This window comes from Capricornis sumatraensis, chromosome 6, assembly GCF_032405125.1.
Source record: "Capricornis sumatraensis isolate serow.1 chromosome 6, serow.2, whole genome shotgun sequence".
NCBI lineage: Eukaryota > Metazoa > Chordata > Mammalia > Artiodactyla > Bovidae > Capricornis > Capricornis sumatraensis.
In genome coordinates this window covers 82853187-82874151 of record NC_091074.1, presented here as the reverse complement: position 1 = coordinate 82874151, position 20965 = coordinate 82853187, and positions in this window count along the sequence as shown.

The window sequence follows — 20965 nt, the reverse complement described above, 5'->3', positions numbered from 1 at the left end:
ACACACAGTTTGTCAGTACCAGTTCAGCCCCCGGGAAGGAAATCTTATTGAAGGAGACCCACACAGGGATCCCAGGAGGACAGGCATTTGACCTATATTTTTAACATGGCTATTCTTTACTTCTGGTCAATGTGCCCTTTTCTTTGTTAGTTAAAACAGAAAAGTGAAATGTTAGTTGCTCAGTTGTGTCCAACTCTTTGCAACCCTATGAACTGTAGCCAGTCAGGCTCCTCTGTCCATAGGCTTCTCCAGGCAAGAATACAGGCTGCTGCTGCTAAGTCACTTCAGTCGTGTCCAACTCTGTGCAACCCCATAGACGGCAGCCCACCAGGCTCCCCCTTCCCTGGGATTTTCCAGGCAAGAACACTGGAGTGGGTTGCCACTTCCTTCTCCAGTGCATGAAAGTGAAAAGTGAAAGTGAAGTCGCTCAGTCGTGTCCGACTCTTCGCGACCCCATGGACCACAGCCTACCAGGCTCCTCTGTCCATGGGATTTTCCAGGCAAGAGTACTGGAGTGGGGTGCCATCACCTTCTCCAAGAATACAGGAGTGGGTTGCTATTCCCTTTCCCAGGGGATCTTCCCAACCCAAGGGTCAAACCCGGCAGGATTGCAGACAGATCCTTTATGGTCTGAGCCACCAGGGAAGCCCAGATGTACAATGCCCAGATGTAAAATGTTTTAAAATTAAAACAGATGTACAACGTATGCTTGATAGGCTACCAAAAGGCTGTTGTAGTCAGCAAACATTTCAAGTTAATTCCTGTATAAGCCAGAATGACTTCCCCAGACCTCAATATATGAAATTCTCTTTTATCAGTGTGTGTACACATGCATACATTTTAGGATAAGAGTAGAATTTGGCAGGCAAGTAAATCACCCTGGAAGCCATTGAGAGATCTCCGTGTTTCAAAGGTGGAGACCTACCCAGGTGATTAGGGTAGATGGTCCATGAGGTGGCAGAGGTCAGTCCTTTGGTGGAAGAGGGAAGTGACCCAACTTCAGGCAAAGTGGACTCACTGAGTCTGAAGGAGGAAAGGCTAGCGATTCAGGAGAAGGTCAGTGATCTGAGTCCCACTCATGTACAAATGAATCCAGTTATGTGTGTCAACAGTCTTCAGAAAGCAGCATGACATATATACACTACCGTGTGTAAAATAGATGGCAAATGGGAACCTTCACCGTAAGCTATCATCTTGGGGGCTTGTCCGGGATCTTCAGGACAAGGTAAGGACACTCAGAGCTCTAGCCTCTCTGCTTTCTCAGTATACACATTTTCTGCTTACTTTACTAACTCTATGCTGTGCTTGTGTGAATGAATGACACTCCCTACGCAAAGCAAGTGATGAGCCCTGCTCTGCAGTTTTGAGGTGCCTCGTAATGACTGAAGGCAGCCCCCAAAAAGGGAGCCTTATCAGGGTTTATACCGACCTGCCAATGCCAAGAGACACCCAGTGGAGCAGCCAGAAATGGGCAAAGCGTGTGGACCGAACTTTCCTTTCTCAGTCAGCTTTTCCTGGCCTCTTTGACCATTTCATAATTGTGTGGGGAATTAGAACTACTTACCTAATCTGCTGGATCACAGACTTTCAAGGGATTGTGATCCATGCTGTCACTGTGTACTTTTACTTAGACCCCATGTATGGAAGCGCCTAGCCTTGCTACAAGCCAAAAGGTACGTGAGTACATTTGGGAGCAGGGCAGAGCTCTAGCTCCAGAAACATCTTTCAGGCTAGAGGTCACTCTCTTGGCTGCCTGCCTCAGGGGCCAGAGTCCTAAAAGTGCGTCCTTGTCATTGCCGTGCCTCTGAACTATGTGGATGGAAGCACTGATAGTGAGCGTGAGGTTCCTAAGAACATAGGTCAGAAATCCCAGATTGGAAGCACAGCGGGGTTCTTCCTTTGCAGATATAGCTCTTAGCAGACCAGAGAAAGCTCTCCAGTGGCTTCTGTCTCAACTCCTTAGATATTTCTTTTGTGGAATCTGTGGAAATGAACTGGAAGGATTGGTCCTGGGAGCTTGAGGACAAAAATCACGTTTTCCTCTCTGGTCAACCCTCCACAACCTCTTTCGCTATCACGTATACGGGTATGGTGACACTCAGAAGGGACATCTTAGTTATTGTCCGTCTCTTTATGACTCACTGCTTCTACTGTGGCCAGGACTGTACTCAGGAATGTGCGTAGGCACGTGGGACATGGATGTGTCCCCTCGTAGGTGTAGCTTGGGAAACATTCCAGGAAAGCTACTCTGCTCCACCCCAGGTGGCATCAGAAGAAAAGGGCAAATCAAACAGAGGTCTTGGTGGTAAGGAACTGGAAATCAATTTGGGATGCCATCAGGTCTACGTCTGGGACATCTCCATCCCGCCTCAGTGGTAGAACCAGCAGGGAAAAGTAAGGTGCCTGTGTCAGTAAGGGACAGACTAAGTCCAGCCAGGGAAGGAAAGCTTTAGTGGAAAATCTGTCTACACCCCCATCTAGACCAAGAAGGGACACCTCTGGTGGAAAGAACCCATGGCTGTGGATGCCGCTTTTTTCTCTCCTACAGATGGGAGCTAGCAGTTCTAGAACCACTCCTTTACAGTGTATTTAAAATAAACTGGGACAAGTTGGATCCTCAGAATTGAAAAAAAAAAAAAAAAAGACACGCCTGATCTTCTTCTGTGATACTGAATGGCCACAGTATCCTTTAGAAGATGGGGAACGCTTGCCTGTTGAAGGGTCTCTTAATTACAATACTGTTTTACAACTAGACTGGTTCTGTAGAAAAGAAGAGAAATGGCAGAAGTGCCATGTATGTTGCTCTTTATCTCTCTGCAAGACATGGCTGACTTATGTCCTAAGGGTGCAGATTTGGGTGTGAAAACTTCAGCTCCTTCTTGTTCTCTTACTTTGCCCCTGTGTCTATCTGGGGCTCCCAAATGAACGGGCTGAGAATCAGGGCACCCTTCCAGCAGGGGTTGCCTCAGTCTCGGTAGAATTTCAAACAGTCCCAGTTGTGGTCAAGACTATTTAGAGGATCCAAAAAGATGCCTTTATGGAACTAACTTATTACCTTACTTGGAGAGATGTAATGTACACCTTCAGACAGATGCTGACTGCTAACTCGAGAGCTCAAGTTTTGGGGGAAGCTACTACTTTTGGAAATGAATGACTTGAGTGTGAGGCAAGGGGAAAGAGGAACATGAAATAGCCCTCCTCCCAACCAGGAACCAAGCAGTTCCCATAACAGAGTCACTTTGCTAGAAGTAATCTTGAAGGACTCAAGCAAGTGCACCCTAAGACTTTAAACTATGCCAACCTGGCTGACATAATAGAAGAGGGAGAGAAGAAAACTCCTCATAAATTCCTAGACAGACTTTGGGAGCAGAGAAGGCAATGGCACCCCACTCTAATACTCTTGCCTGGAAAATCCCATGGATGGATGAGCCTGGTGGGCTGCAGTCCATGGGGTCGCTAAGAGTTGGACACGACTGAGCGACTTCCCTTTCACTTTTCACTTTCATGCATTGGAGAAGGAAATGGCAACCCACTCCAGTGTTCTTGCCTGGGGAATCCCAGGGATGGAGGAGCCTGGTGGGCTGCCGTCTATGCGGTTGCAGAGAGTCGGACACGACTGAAGTGACTTGGCAGCAGCAGCAGGAGACTACGGGAGGGTCTCTGAAAATTTACTGACATTGATTCTGAAAGTTCAGAGAGAGAAATAATCTTAAAAGATAGATTTCTCACTCAGTTGGCTCCAGATATCTGCCGTAAGTTATGAAAACAGATGTTGGGACCAAATCAGTCTTTAAAAAACTGTTACAACTGGTTCAGACAGTATATTACAGTAGAGAATATGAGGAGGAAAATAGGAGGCAAAAAAAAAAAAAACAAAAAACCAGGCAACAGACTGAAGTCCCAGCACAGCTGTTAGATCTGCTCTGAAACAGCCTGTGGAAAAATCCCCAGAGGAACCCAGGTGAAGAGGGACTTGTTATTACTATGAAAAGGAGGGGCATGTCAAGCAGGATTGCCCTCAGGTATCTAAGCCACCTGTTGGGTCTGTAAAGGACCACACCTGAGGAGAGACTGCCCTCTGAGGCACAGGCCCCAGGGGTCAGAGTCTCAGGACAATCAGGACTGAATTTGCCTAGGGGGTCCCCACACAAGCTCCTGTCCTAATCACACTTAAGGAACCCCAAGTATTAATAACTGTGGAGGGCCAATCAGTCGGTTCCTTTTGGACACTGGGGCAACTTTCTCAGTGCTCACTGAAGCCCCTGATCCTCCCAATCGACTACCATAATGAGATTATCTGGATGGGCCAAATGCTCTTATTTCAGCTGTCCTCTATGCTGCGACTGGGATCTGTACTATTTTCTATAGTTTCTAATCATCCCAGAGACTCCCTCACCCCTTCTGGGGAGGGATATACTGAGCAAGGTCCAGGCCCCTGTTTTCATGAATATGGAACCCGCTCTTTTTAATTGTCAAAATGTAAATCCTAGAGTGTGGGGTGATGAAAAAACTGTCGGTTGAGCATAAAATACTGTTCATGTTGTTATCAAGCTCAAAGACCCTCACCTACTTTCACATCAAAAGCAGTATTCACTAAAGCCTAAGGTTAAGGAGTGGGTGAAATTTTACTGTACTGACTTCTCATGATTTAAGTGGGATCTTAAACTCTGATCTTAAGTTCAGAGCAACAGTGTTCCATCTTTAAAGCTACTGTAACTCATGGAGTGTCAAAAGTTCTAGGAATAGAATATCACTTACACTGTTCCTGGAGACCCCAATCTTCAGGAAAGGTTGAAAAGGCTGATGCCGTTATTAAAAGACATCTGTGTAAACTAACTCAGGAAACACAAGACAGTTGGTTTAAAGTTTCACCCATGGCTTTAATGAGGGCTTGAACTGCTCCTAAGAAGAAGGGACTGTCTCTGTGAGAGACTGTTTTTGCTCACAGATATTGTCATAGATCCTGAAGCATTAGAATCTAACTATGTGACTCAGCTTTCAGCTTCTCAACCTCCTCATCAATTGAAGACGTCCCATGGTGAGTTTCTCCTCTTCAAGGAAAGGGCTTTCTTCAGCTCTGCGAATACCTTCACCAACAACAATCATATACAACCTCTTCTTGACGTGATGACATCTAACAATCCTAAGAGGGACTGATGTCTTTTAATTTTGATTATGTTTTAACTTGGTTTAATGACTATTTTGCCTTAACATCTCTAACTGTAAAATGAGGTTTGTTTCTAACAGTCTGAGAGCTTTTAAGTTACAAATGGTTGTTCTAGCTCCTATGAGTGCCACGACCTCCTCCAATTATTACTTGGGGCCCCTGGATCAGAGACCCTCAATATGAAGATTATGAAAATATGTTGCCTCAACAATTTAGGGATGACGCCCCCAGCAGCAGGAAGTAGTTATGGAATGAAAATGACACTTTTTTCCTTTGGCAACATAATTCTAAAAGAAAAGAGGGGGAATGAGAGAGTCAATTCCTAGGCAGGTTGATAAGAAGTTCAAGGTCTCCAAGGAGGAGAAAGGGGTCTGGAGCCCTCAAGAAGGAGAAAGGGGTCTGAGGCTCTCAAGGAGAAAAGGACAAACTTGTTTTCTTCATTGCTTTGTCCTAGTCAATATAACAACGTATTTTGCTCGAAGACATGCTTCTCCTTAACAAAAACCTTCTGACTAATCTTGTTATCTTAAGACATATATTGTGGGAGTGGGTCTGGTAAGACCTTTCTATTTTTAGTTCTAATCTTGTTAATTTAGGATGTATGTTGTAGGAGTGGGTCTGGTAAAAGTATATACGGCCTTGATAAGACTAGTGAGTGGGGGCTTTCTCCATCCCCCTTCTGATGTCTATGTCAGAAACCTTCTCTGTCCCTTTTCAGACTTTAATAAAACTCTGCTACACAAAAGCTCTTGAGTGATCAAGGCTGGTTCCTGGTCCCGAAGCTAAATCTTCTTCTTTGGAGATCGCAAATCTCTGTTCACAGTAAGCTATCACAACTATCCTCCAACTGGAAAAAACACAAAATCATAGCCAAGGGATATTGGGACTTACCTGGTGGTCCGGTGATTAGGACTCTTGAGTTTCCACCATAGAGGGTGCAGGTCAGGGAACTAAGCTCTTGTATGCCTTGTGGAGCTGCCAAAATTTTTTAAAATAAGAAAGTAGAAAAAAAAACTCATGGCCAAGTTTTGTTTATCTCAGGAAAGGGAGAGTGATTTTGCATTACATCTCCTAATACAATTTGCCATGTTAACATACAAAAGTAAAATATATCATCTCCTCTCAAAAGATTCAGAAAAGATACACAATATAGGTCAAAGTCCATTATGTCAAAATTTCTTTTTCTATTTTTTAAAAATAAACACGCACACGCACAGAGGCTTATGGAAATGGGATTATATCATACATGCTGTTTCAGGCAATGACCTTCCCTCTCCCTCATCTTCTTCTATTTCAGGTCCCCCATTGCCATACCTCCTATTAATCATTTTTCTCCAAAGTCTAACAGTGCCACACACACCACATCTACATATGTACACTGATATAGAAATGAGAGTGGACACTATTACATAAAAATAATGGTATTTACAGACTGTTTTGCATCATACTTCTTTTCATAGAACAATACCTCAAGGAGTTCCTTGCAAGACAACTGATATGACCTTAATTTATTCTTTATTTTCTTCTAGTTTTACTGAGACATAATTGACACACAGCACTGTAGAAGTTTAAGGTGTAATTATTTAAGCATAATGATTTGACTTACATACATACTGAAATGATTATCCCAATAAGTTTAGGGAACATCCATCATCTCAGATGCATACAAAATTAAAGAAATATATTAAAAAATAAAAGTTTTTCCTTGTGATGAGAATTCTTAGGATTTAGCCTAACAACTTTCATATATAACATACAGCAATTTCAATTATATTTATCATGTTGTGCATTCCATCCTAGTACTTATTTATTTTATAACTGGAAGTTTGTACCTTTTAACCACCATCATCCAATTTCTCCTCCCCACACCCCACCTCTGGTAACCACAAATCTGATCTTTTTTCTATGAATTTGTTTTTGGAAGTATAATTGACCTACAATGCTGTTATTTCCTTTTACACAGAATGGTGATTTGGTACTTCTATACATTTCAAGATGATCACCACTGTTCATCAGTGATACTGGTCTGTTTGAGAAGGATAGGTATTAACTCTTCTCTAAATGTTTGGTAGAATTCATTTGTAAAGCTGTCTGGTCCTGAACTTTTGTTTGCTGGGCATTTATTTTTAAATTACTGATTCAATGTTATTACTAGCAATTGGTATGTTCATATTTTCTGTTTCTTCCTGGTTCAGTCTTGGGAGATTGTTGCTAGGAATTAGTCCATTTATTCCAGGTTGTCCATTTTATTGGTGTATAACTATTTGTATTAGCTTATGATGATTCTTTATATTTCTGTCCTGTTGGCTGAAACCTTTCCTTTTTCATTTCTGATTTTATTTATTTGGACCCTGTTTTTCTCTTGATGAATCTTAATAAAGGTTTATCAATTTTGTTTATCTTTTCAAAGAACTAGCTCTTAGTCTCACTAATCTTTTTTTAGCCTCTGTTTCATTTATTTCTACTCTGATCTTTATGACTTCTTTTCTTCTGCTTACTTTGGGTTTTGTTTGCTTCTCCTTTTTTTTTCCTAGTTCTTTTATGTTCAAGGTCAGGTTGTTTCTTTGAGAATTTGTCTTGTTTCCTGGGGTGGGTTTGTATCTAAACTTTCCTCTTAGAACTGCTTCTGCTGCGTCTCATACATTTCAGACTGTTGTTCTCATTTTCATTCATTTTGGGGTATTTTAAAAAAATTTCTCCCTTGATATCTTCTGTGATCTACTGGTTGTTTAACCTCCATGCATTTGTGTTTTTTTTGCATTTTTTTTTTCTTGTGGTTGATGTCTAGCTAATGGCTATTTAACTAACATTCCACAATGTGGGTGAACCATGGCTCAGCCATCTCCACTTACAGGCTCATGCTCAGTCACTTCTGTCCAGCTCTTTGCAACCCCGCGGACTGTAGCCTTAGAGGCTCCTCTGTCCGTGGGGGTTCTACAGGCAAGGATAGTGGAGTGGGTTGTCATGCCCTCCTCCAGGGGATCTTCACAGGGATCAAATCCGCGTCTCCTGCCTCTACTGCACTGCAGGCAGACTGAGCTATTACTGCTGAGCCACTGGAGCAGCCCCTCCCCACTTACCGCCTTTGCTTTTTTCTAGTTCTGGTCTCTACAAACACCACAGGCAAACACTCTTGTATTCCTGTCATTACAGACTTGGAACTTTTTTCCCCACAGGAAAGATTCTCAAGAGCCAGATTTAAAGACCAAAAACTATATATACATCAAATGGTACATGCTGCCAGATCATTTCCCAACAGCCCCCGAAATCCTCTCCTCCCCTCCCGTCATGAGAGAACTCTTTAAGTTTTGCCAGTCTGCTGTATATAAAGTAGGGACTCATGTTTATTTCAATTGCAATTTTTCCTGATGGCTTATAAATTTGAGCTTCTTTTTCTTTTATTTAGCTTTATTTTTATTAAAGTTCTACATCTACATCGTTCAACAAAGTCAAATAGAGGTCTTGGATTGGAGAGGGCAAATCCAACACCCTCATCTACCTGGGTTACCTCCTGAGATCCTATTAAAATGACAGTAAAGATGGGTTTCTTAAAGGCGTAAAGGAGCTCCCAGATAGTGCTTGCCTTTTTTCAGTTGGCTGGTGGCAGTCATTGTATTATTTTGCATATCTTTTTTTTCTTGGCTGCACTGGGTCTTGAATGCAGTGTGCAGGCTCTCCAGCTGTGATGTATTTCAACTATCCTCTGGTGCCGAACACTAAAGCCCTGTTTTTATATCTTCTTTGTATAATTTTATTTATTTATTTTTGGCTGTGCTGGGTCTTTGTTGCTGCATGCCGGCTTCTTGTTGTAGTGGCTTCTCTTGCTGGGGCTCCCGGGCTCTGGAGCACAGGCTCAGCAGTTGTGGCCCGTGGGCTTAGTTGTTCCAAGGCATGTGGGATCTTCCCAGATCAGGGATTGAACCTGTGTCTCCCGACAGGCGGCTTCTTTACCCCTGAGCCACCAGGGAAGACAGCCCCAGGACTTCGTTCTTAATATGAGAATAATATGAACAATATGAGGATGTGTGGATTTGGGGGTGGGTGACAGAGCTGTTGGTGTCTTGATTATGGTGGTGGTTATATAACTCTATGCATTTGTCAAAATTCGAAGAACTGTATACTAAAAAGCTTTACTTTGTGTAACTGAAACCTAACTTTTTTTCATAAAGAAAAACAAGTTATCCGGTAAGTACAGCTTTCTCCGAATCACAGTTTTGACTCAGTTGTGAAACACAATATTCCTTTGAATACCCCCAAATAATCTACTTAGTCTCTGGGACAAGCAGGGCAGATTTCACTGGAGACTTTGTTTGGGGAAAAAGAGACTTACATTCCAAAGTGCCTCTCAGATAGAGAATATCTATGGCCTCTTTCCTCTTCTGGGCTACTTCTCCATCCCCTAGGGACCTGATCTCTACACTCACCCCAAATTCCTCTGCCTGGATTTTGAAGAACAGTTTAGCTTTCTGCCTTGTGCTCTCAAACTGACAGACCAGGTGTGATTGCATGGTTGGATGTAGTTGCACATTCGTTGTTCAGTCGCTCAGTCATTTCTGACTCTGTAACCCCCTATGGACTGCAGCGCGCCAGGCTTCTCTGTCCACATATGCCTTTAAAAATCGTTTTAGAGACTTCCCTGGTAGCCCAGTGGTTAGGGCTATGCACATCCACTGTAGCGAGCACAGGTTCAATCCCTAATCAGGGAATAAAGATCTTGCATGCTTCAAGGGGCAGTCAAAAAATAAATCACTTTAGAAGCAATATTTTGTGGTTTAATGGTATTGAAGGTAACCACATCACTGCACTCAGAAAAACTGCACTCTACCCGCCATGCCCCAATGCCAGGCATTAGGCTATGGAGCACTCAGGGGCTTAGAGGAGAGAGTCCCAGTGAGACTTCTCAAGGCAGCTTCCTCCTTCTCAGGGCCATTGATCTTTTTTTGTTATTATTGGAGTATAATTACTTAACAATGTTGTGTTGTTTCTGCTGTACAATGAAGTGAATCAGCTCTGTGTATACACATAGCCTGGCGTGCTACAGTCGAAGGGGTCACAAAGAGTTAGACATAACTTAGTGACTAAATAACAGTCTCCCTCGTGGACCTCCCTTCTATCCACACCCCCCCAACCCACCCCTCTAGGTCATCACAGAGCACCCAGCTGAGCCCCCTGGGCTGTACAATGGCTTCCCACTAGCTCTCCATCTTACATGTGGTAGTGTACACATATCAATGCTATTCTCTCAATTGTCTTCCCAGCCCCTGCCCCGCCCTGTATCCCTGCTTCTCTATTCCTGCCTAGCAAATAGGTTCATCTGTAACATTTTTCTAGTGATCTTTATGTAGCAAAAGGGGACTAAAGCAAAACCCTGCTCATTTGTATCTCTCCTTTATCTTCTTTTTCTACTAGATCCTTCTCTTACGTATTTAAATATGCTGAAATCTGTTCAGCTTTAAAAGAGAAAAAAAATCCTCCCTCAAGTCCTATGCCCCAGTCACCATCCTATCTCTTCTCCTCTGTGGCCACGAGTTCCAGAAAGGACTGTCCCTGTTCCTCCGCCTCAGTAAAGCTCTCTAGTCCAGCTCCCACCCCCAGCCAGTTTCCAACTGGGCCACGGTTCCGATCAGTGTTTCCATGTTGATGAAACCAGCAAACGCTCTGCAGTCTCTCATGTAAATTGATCTTGAAACAACATTTGGCATCGCTGCTCTATAAATACACTCTTCTCTCAGTTCCCACGCCTGGCTTTCCTCCTCCTCCCTGGCTCTTCCTTTTCAACCTCCTTTCAGTTTCTCCCCTGTCCAAATCATTCCATGTTGCCATTTATCTCGGGCTCTTTCTAGACTGTCTTTCTTCTCTCCCTCTAGACCAGCAGTCCCCAACCATTTTGGCACCAGGGAGTGATTTTGTGGAAGACAATCTTTCCACAGACCGGGGGTGGGGGGATGATTTTGGGATGATTCAAGTTCATTACATATACTGTGCACTTTACTTCTAGTCTAAGGCTGCTGCTGATTTGATAGGGGGTATCAGTCTTTGGCTCAGAGGCTGGGGACCCTTGTTTGAGGTGGCACCTACTCCATGGCTTCATCTGATTAAGACCAAACTCTAGGTTGGTCTTTCTTATGAGTTCCAGACTCATCCATCCAGTGACCTGGTGTGCATGTCTGTTTGGTGATCCAAAAGTGCTCCATCTCATTCTGGACCACTAGGCTGACTGTCCCTCAGGAAACTGGACTCTCACCTGGTGGCACTCTAAGAGTAACCCTTTTCATCTTTGGATGACAGCCAATTATTCATTCCAACCAATATTTCCCAGATATTCCTCAAATCCCTTTATTCTCCCATCTCTTCAACCACAGATTTTCTGTTGTTTAGCCACTAAGTTGTGTCCAACTCTTTTGCAGCCCCATAGACTATAACCCACCAGGCTCTTCTGTCCATGGGATTCTCCAGGCAAGAATGCTGGATGGGTTGCCATTTCTTCCTCCAGGGGATCTTCCCAACCCAAAGACTGAACCCGTTTCTCCTGCATTGTCTGGTGGATTCTTTACCATTGACCCAACTTCACGTTAAACCACTATAATCTCTTTGTCCTAACTGGTCAACCCACACCCATTCTTGTCCTTCTCAAGTTCATGCTCTAAGTCTGAAACAGTGGTCTTTTAATTATGCAAACCTATGCCTGTTGATTTTCTGGTTAAAATTCTTCAATGACATCCCTGAACTCTTGGAATGTGAAGTCCACAGTTGTTACCCAGGCCTCCAAGACTCTGCATGTTCTGTTATCTGCCTCTCTGGTTTCCCTCCAACACCCTAAATCACATCACTCTGACTTCTTTCAGTTATTCACACACAGTTTCTTTTATCTTCAGAGCATATGCTGCTCCCTGTGTTTACAAAGATCTCCTCCATCCTTTTCTTCCTACAGCTTTTTCTCGGTTTCCAGGGCTCAGTTTAATGCCACCTCCTCTGCTCCTTCACATTCATTTAAATCTCCATAATAGGTTCTTCAGGTTTCCTGTTCTTAACACATTGCAATGATATGTACGATTATTTATTTCTTTCCCTGCTAGATGGAAAGTTCCATGTCTGTTTTGTTCAGTCATAACGCCATTTGTCTTTCTTTTTAGTGACCTGGCACCTAAACTTTCTAGCTTAGAAGAATCAATCAAACAAACAAAAAAAAAGAATTAACCATTTAGGGACTTCCCTGGTGGTTCCAGGTGGCACATTTGGTGAAGAATCCACCTGTCAGTGCAGGGGATGCAAGAGACATCAGAAACATCCCCTGGGGGAGGAAATGGCAACCCACTCCAGTATGTGAAGTGAAGTTGCTCAGTCGTGTCCGACTCTTTGCGACCCCATGTACTGTAGCCTACCAGACTCCTCCATCCATGGAATTTTCCAGGCAAGAGTACTGGAGTGGGGTGCCATTTCCTTCTCCAGAGGATCTTCCCAACCCAGGGATCAAACCCAGGTTTCCTGCATTGCAGGCAGATGGTTTACCATCTGAGCTATTCTCCACTGGAAAATTCCATGGACAGGGGAGCCTGGCAGGCTAAAGCTCCTGGGGTCTCAAAGGGTCTGATATACTGAGCATACTGATATACTATGCATTGGTGGTCCAAGACTTTGCATTTCCACTGCAGGAGGCACAGGTTCAATCCCTGGTTGGGGAACTAAGATCCCACATACCTCAAGATACAGTAAAAAACATAAAGAGCCAACAATTCAGTGAATCCTGGTGGGAGAGGCGGGAAGGCCAAAGACCACCCATTTGCCTTTCGAGGCTCCACTGCACCTGAGACATGAGCATGCCCCCATCAGGAACATCAACAGAGGATTTGGGATCAAGAACTGATCACACAGGAAGAACTGAAGAGTTGGAAGGATCATTCCTCTCCTTCTGGCAGAAGCAGCGGCGGTGGCTCCAAGAGGAGTGACTGGGACAGAAACAGCTTTGGTTCTGGCAGTGACAGGGGCTGCCAAGTGAGGTCCTGGCATAGGATTGAAAAGTGTCCTTGCTGTACAGCAGAACTAACACAACACTGAAAGTCAACTGTACTCCAATAAAACTAAAAAAAATAAAATGACCATCAGTTACAAAAAAAATAGAGAGAAAAATGTAGTCCTAGGATTTAGGAACTTCACTGGTTCAGAGGTGTGGCTTTCCAGCCTTCTCCATGGTTCTGTCACTTGTAAATAATTTTTTAATAGGCCCTACATGCATCAGACTAGACCACAATCCACTAGTCAGAGGTGACTAATGAATGCAGCAGCATCTCGGAGGAGTTACTGACATGAAACACATACACTATTAATATTCGCTGGTTAAAGGAAAGCATGAAACAAAAGGATCATAGATGTCTTTGTGGACTGAAGAGCCTGTATATACTTACAGAGGACAATTTTCAAACTTCACATCTACCTTACATTTAAACGGGGCTTCCCTGGTGGCTCAGATGGTAAAGAATCTACTTGCAGCGCAAGAGACCTGGGTTCAATTCCTGAATTGGGAAGATCCCCTGGTGAAGGGAATGACAACCCACTCCAGTACTCTTGCCTGAGAAATTCCATGGACAGAGGAGTCTGGGGGGGCTACAGTCCACAGGGTCTCAAAGAGTTAGACACAACTGAGTGACTCACTTTCATTCACATTTAAATGGCAAAAGTTACCAAAGTTAAACCAAAGTTTGGAAACACTGCATTTGTTGATATTGGAAATTCATTTAAGACTGTGCTCACTGCATTAATACCTGATTTCTTTTCCCACTAGGAAAAAAAAAAGGGACTTCCTTGGTGGTCCAGTGGTTAAGAATTCGCCTTGCAATGCAGGGGCTGAGGGTTTGATCCCTGGTCTGGAACTAAGATCCCACATGCTAGAGGGCAACTAAGCACGCGTGGGACAACTAAAGTCTGTGTGCCAAAATGAAGCTACTGCATGCTGCAATTAAGACCCGATGCGGCCAAATAAAAAAATAAATATTTTTAAAAAATCACATCCACCAAAGAATAAAAAGTTGACCCAGCAACCAGGGAGTTTGCATTATAGCAAGGGCAGTTCACCTGGAGCTAAGGCTCACAGGCTTATAGACTAAAACCCAAAGGAATTCAGAAGTTGCTCTATGAGCAAGAACGAGGGTGAGATCTGGGTCATTTATTGAACCTAGATTTTCTCTTCTGCAAAATCTCAAGAGCAACAATATAGGCTGTTGTGAGGATTAAAGAATGTAAGAGCTCAAATCTACTAAGTGCTCTGTGGTGACCTGAATGGGAAGGAAATCCAAAAAGAGGGGATACATGTATACATGCAGCTGATTCACTTTGTTGTACAGTAGAAACTGACACAGCATTGTAAAGCAACTATGCTCCAATAACATTTTTTTTTAAAAAGAATATAAGATTCAATTTCTGGTCAGTGCTAAATGGTCCCCTAGTGTTTTCATATTTCCTTCCTCCCTCACTCATATTGTCTTCCTTCTCTTGCCCCTCACTCTTCATCTCAAAAAGCAATGTATTTATTAAATCACATGGCTAACACGGCAATGTTTAAGAAGCCAGTGATACTGACAGTTTCTTCATGCTGTTCTCAGCCTGAATTACACTCCACCCAAAATACAGATTCTTTGGCAGGAACGTTATAACACGGATAAAGGCACAGATGATATGAAAATTAACTTTCAGAAATCGTTAAAATGTGTATAGGCTTTCTTTTTCAGATTTATTCCCAATGCTGAACTTGGCGATGCCCACATGGATGGCTTGAAGCTTCAAAAAAATCTATCTTTGCACAAGGCATGTTAATGTTGCCAATATAACAAAATGTGCCACTCACGCTGACAATACTGCCCAGGGTTTGATTCAATTCTGTTATTTCCTGGATTTGGGCTTCCCAGGCGGCTAGTTGGTAAAGAATCTACCTGCCAATACAGGACCTGTAGGAGTCGTGGGTTTGACCCCAGGGTTGGGCAGATCCCTTGGAGGAGGAAATGGCTACCCACTCCAGTATTCTTGCCTGGGAAATCCCATGGATAGAGGAGCCTGGCGGGCTATAGTCCATGAGGTCACAAAGAGTCAGATGAAACTTAGCATCTAAGCCCATATGCACCATTAGAACAGTTGACAAGTATTTTCAAGAGAATTAGTTATTAAAGAAATCTAATGTTTGGGTTAGAAGCTGTAGTTTTCAGGATATAAATAGACACTTATGAAACCCCAGACACTTGATTTTAAAAAGAGCCATGAAAAGTGATTTTTGTTTTTAAATTAGCATCTCAACTCTAATTTATGAATGGTGTAATATAGGTGAATTATTTAAGACCTCTGAGCCCTGATTCCTTCATCCATAAAATTACCTAATATAGGAGTCTATTAAGCAACAGCAACCACAATGCTCAGCAAAAAGAAAATCCTCACCAGATGCAGTTTTTCTCAGCAGGCAGTGAAGACAATGTGTTAGAAACTCTGACTTTAAAAATTCTCACAAAATCTTGCCATTTGCAACAACATGGATGGATTTGGAGAGCATTATGCTCAGTGAAGTAAGTCAAAGAAAGACAAATTCTGTGCGATATCACTTATATGTGGAATCTAAATAATACAACAAACTAGTGAATATAACAAAAAAAGAAACAGACTCGAAGATATAGAGAACAAACTAGCAGTTACCGGCATAGATGGGAGGGGCAGTATAGGGGTGGGGGACTACGAGGTGCAGACTGTTCAGTATAAAACAAGTTACAAGGATATATTGTACAACATGGAGAATAGATTCTGGGTTTAATTCAGTTCAGTTCAGTTCAGTTCAGTCGCTCAGTCGTGTCCAACTCTTTTCGACCCCATGAATTGCAGCACGCCAGGCCTCCCTGTCCATCATCAACTCCCAGAGTTCACCCAAACTCATGTCCATCAAGTCAGTGATGCCATCCAGCCATCTCATCCTCTGTCATCCCCTTCTCCTCCTGCCCCCAATACTTCCCAGCATCAGAGTCTTTTCCAATGAGTCAACTCTTCGCATGAGGTGGCCAAAGTACTGGAGTTTCAGCTTTAGCATCATTCCTTCCAAAGAACACCCGGGACTGGGTTTAATTAGAAGGCTAAATAATCAGCTTGACCCATGCAGCTTCAAGAGATTTCCATAAGCTCTATTCTTTCTCTTAAGTGTTTCTTAAACATTTTCCTCTTCTCTCTCCGAAATGAAACTTTTCAAAAATCTGTTGCCACTCTATACAATTTCCCTAGAGTTCAATCCTCCCTAATTCTTAAGTTATCTCGAAATATTTGCTACTCCACTTCAGGTAAATTCAATAAAACTGGCCTGAAACTAGCTGTGTGTGTGTGTGTGTGTGTGTTAAAAAAAAAACAAAATTCACTTGGAAGAAATGGGCTTCCACGGTGGCTCAGTGATAAAGAATCTGCTTACAATGCAAGAGACACAGGTTCAATCCCTGGGTCAGAAAGATCCATTGGAAAAGGAAATGGCAACCCACTCCAGTATTTTTGCCTGGGAAATCCCATGGATAGAGGAGCCTGGTGGGCTACAGTCCATGGGGTCACAAAGAGTTGGACATGACTTAGCGACTAAACAACAACAAATTCAGTAAAACTAGCCTGAAACTAGCTCTGTGTGTATGTGTTGAACACAAAATTCAGTAATTTTCACTATTTTTAGCACGCATGTGGTGACAAGCATTGTCAGTTTGGGGACGCTGTGGAAAACAAATCAGATACAGCACTTAACTGAGAGAGCCTCAGGGCCTGTGAAGCATGGAAACAGACTGTCATATTTCAGGGTGAACTGTGCTGCAATGGGGGTAAATGCCAAATGTGAGGGGGAAGGGCTATCCTGGCAGATGAAACCATATTCACAAGGGCCAAGAGTTAGAAGAGCATGAAGATCTGGTCAGTCTGACCTGTGTTGGGGAGGGAGTGGAGAACAGCCACTGGAGAGTTGAGGCTGAGACAGGCAGAGCCTGATGGGAAGGGCCTGGCAGCAAACTCGCCCGCTCAGTTGCTCAGTCTATTTGAGCCCCCATGGGCTGTAGCCCACCAGGCTCCTCTGTCCAGGGAATTTTCCAGGCAAGAGTACTGGAGTGGGTTGCCATGTTCTCCTCTACGAGATCTTCCTGACCCAGGGGTCAAACTCACATTTCCTACATTGGTAGGCAGGTTCTTTACCACGAAGCCAGCCAGGAATCCCAGCAGCAAACTTAGGACACTTTACCCTTAAGATAACAGGGAACCATTTAAGGGTGACACCGTGATCTGATCAGAGTTGTACTTGAGAACAATTGCTCTGGCTGTCAAGGAGACCAGTTAGGAAGCTCTCACAGGGGCCCAACAAAGGGGGTTGGGAGGTGGCCTGGATTAAGGTAGGGGAAGGTAGGGAGAATTAGGTGGAGCTATTTTAAAGGTGGAATTAACAGCCCATGGTGACAGACTGGAGAAGTGGAAAGGAAAATAACTGGTGAACTTTGGATTTGGGCAACTGAAAGGATACTCGTGTAATTCACAGACAACATAAGATGTGGAAGGGAAGATGAAGAAGAGTTCAGGACATAAGAAATTTAAAATGCCAGTGGTAGGACTTCCCTGGTTGTCCAGTGGTTAAGAATCCACCTTGCAACGCAGGGGCACAGGTTCAATCCCTGGTTCAGGAACTAAGATCCCACAGGCTGCGGGGCAATTAAGGCTGTGTGCAACAACTACTGAACCCACATGCCCTAGAGCCCATGCTTTGCAGGAAGAGAAGCCACCGCAATGAGAAGCCCAAGCACCCCAATGAAGAGTAACCCCTGCTCATCGAATGCAAGTAGAGAAAGTCCGAGTGCAGTAGCGAAGACCTGGTGCAGCCAAAGATTTTCAAAAAGAAACAACAATCTTAAAATAAAATGTCAATAGTAGCTGGATATGTGGACCTGGAGTCCAGTAGAGATCTGCCATGATTACAGCTGTGGGCCTCCTTCCCAGGTACCTGTGAGTCAGTGAGTCAAAATCTTGGCTGTGCAGAAGAATCATTTTTGGAGCTCTTTGTTTTGAAAAGCCTGTTCTTTTTTTCCTTATGCAATATATCTACAATTTTTCCATATTCTTTGTATGAGTGAGAGTAGAGGCCAGGACATTAAGTGGAGGTCAAATTCATTGAGGTTAAAGAAGTAAAGACAATTTTGTTTGCTGAGCATTTCAAGAAATGATATGAGCTGCCTGTGGGCTGCGTTGGCGGCGCGGGGCAGGGGGCGGGGGCGGTAAGGGTGGGGAGGGCAGCAGTGGGTATGTGTGTATCTTTTACTAAGTGGTAAGCAAACGATTTCTGACATGACTTATAGCTCTCCTTCCCTCACCCCAAGCTTCCAGCCTCATTTCACTTAAGCAAACTTCAAGTTTGCATTTCCAAGTCTAAGAGTTGAACAGCAGCTTAACTATCCATTTGCACTTCAAAACTCTTGGAAACAGCTCAAATGCTCTTTCTGGTTATTTATAGGACTTAGCATGGTCCACTGACTTCTGATTGAGTGCTGCTTTCTGTCTTTTCAGCTGGAGAAATGAGGCCTTTTTCTTTGAACTTATAAACTGATGAATTTTATGACCTATTTGTGTTTCTAAATAAATAATAACAACAAATGAAGTAGATGACATGGTAATCTTTACAAATTCTCCACTCCAAAGTTTCCACTTTTATAATTAATCTAGAAAAGTGGTGGTGACTTTGAACTTCATACCCCTCACAGAGCAGAGCTATAATAAACAATCCCAGGCTAAAATACACAAAAATTTAAATATCAGGAATGGGGTTTACTAATTCACTAACGATTAATCATTTGTTATTTGGAATCCTTGCTTTCCTGCAACCAGAATATATAGCTTTTCCTCTGCATTCTGGTTCATTACCTTGTCCATTTACCAAGAGACATAGGGAGACTCAGAAAAACATGGTTTCTTGTTCCACCAACAAATATAAAGGAATACTTATAAGAGGTCCATAATGCCTATACATCATTCTGCTATTCTCAATTCTGCTTTTCAGACTGAACTGTAATTTACTGACAGCAATTACATAATTAAAAGGTCCCAAGACATCATTTAGTCCAATCTGAGACAGCTGAAAACACAAAAGCATCATCTAGGCTGAAAGGTGGCAGAACCTGGTCTGGGCTTCCAGCTGACTCAACGTCAAGGAATGCTTGGGGAAGATACCAGGAGCAATTAAAAGGCTCCAGGAGTCTCCTGCTTAGTTCCAGCTGTTTTCAGATCAGGAGATACAGATGAAAAACAGTTCCATCTTCCTTCAGCATCTACCACCATCCACACCTTTAAAGACCTAGACTTCATGGAGAAAAATAGAGCCCATCATGTGTGAATTTCCTCCGTTCTGTGTTCCTCACAGATCTCACTTCACCTTTTCTCACCTATCTCATTTCCTACTGTGAATGTTTGGGTTCAGTGAATTTTGAATGGTTCCAACAGTTTCTCTCCCCCTTTCCAAGGTTAATCTCGTCTCTGAGTCCTAAATACAGTCTTAATTTTTGTCTTGGATAAGGTCCTGTTTGTGCGTGCTTAGTCACTCAGTCATGTCTCTTTGTGACCCTGTGAATTGTAGCCTGCCAGGCTCCTCTTTCTACAGAATTCTCCAGGTCAAGATCCCAGAGGACCATTATTTATCTGCTCCCTCGCATCTTATTTCCTTTTGTGCTTTCTCCTACCCTACATTCACCCCTCCCACCTTCTATACCCCAGCCTAAGCAAACAATCCTAATAGCTGGTCTCCTCTTGGAAATCTTCCCCTTCATCTCCAAACTGACTGAGAAAAGTCAACACTTTCTTAGTTGCAATTCATTCTTTGACCCAATTCAATTTAATGTGGGACCTCTTTTGCTCTGACAGAAAATGCTCTTGCAAAGATTAGCAGTGATTTAATTGCCAAGTTCAAAGGCTTCTTTTCAATTCACCCTCTTAAATTGTTCAGGGTTGGTCACCATCTCTTTTCGGGGAGAGGTGGTTCTCCCACCACACTATTTTACTTTTTGAGCTTCTCTTCTGCTCAAACGCTGCACTTTACTATTTTCCTGACTTCTCTCATCTGTCCTCATGTCCAAATCTTCAAATATGATACAACACACTCACGTGTGTGTCTCAGTGTGCCTGTTTCATTTCCACTCCACACCTGACTCCTGAGTTCTAGTTCTATACAAGGTGTCAGGCACTTCACTGGTGGGTGGTCCAGTGGTTAGGATGCCACACTTCCACTGCAGGGGGCATAATGAGAGAAGAACTAGGATCCCACATGGCGCTTTGTCAAGGCCAAAAAAGGAAAAAATTAAAAACAAGTGTCTACTGGGTAAGCTCAAACCAGGCGAAATATATTCAAAATTGAAGTCATCTCTCTCTCCCCCTACCACTCCATTCTTCTTCCCACCCTTACTCAAGTAATGGCATCAATAAACATTCAGGCCAAGAAAAAAAAAAGATCACACATGCCTTCTTCCTCTCTCAACCATCTCCTTATCATTGACTTGGTTTTGTCTCTCAAACCTATCCTAGCCCACCTTCCCCATGCCTAGGTTACAGCTGAGGGCACGGTGTTATTCCTTCCTTAGAGTTCACAGGTCTCCTGGACTTTGGTGCTCATCACCTTTCATAACCATCTAAAATTTGTCTTCAAGCATTTTCCTGCTTTAAATAACCCCTTGAAAGGTAACTCACTATTCAGGTAAGTTCAGTTTTGGTCCACCACTTCACAACATTTTTAGTGTCCTCCCTACCTACCATGTTTTCCAGCCACAATGAACTTGGTTATGT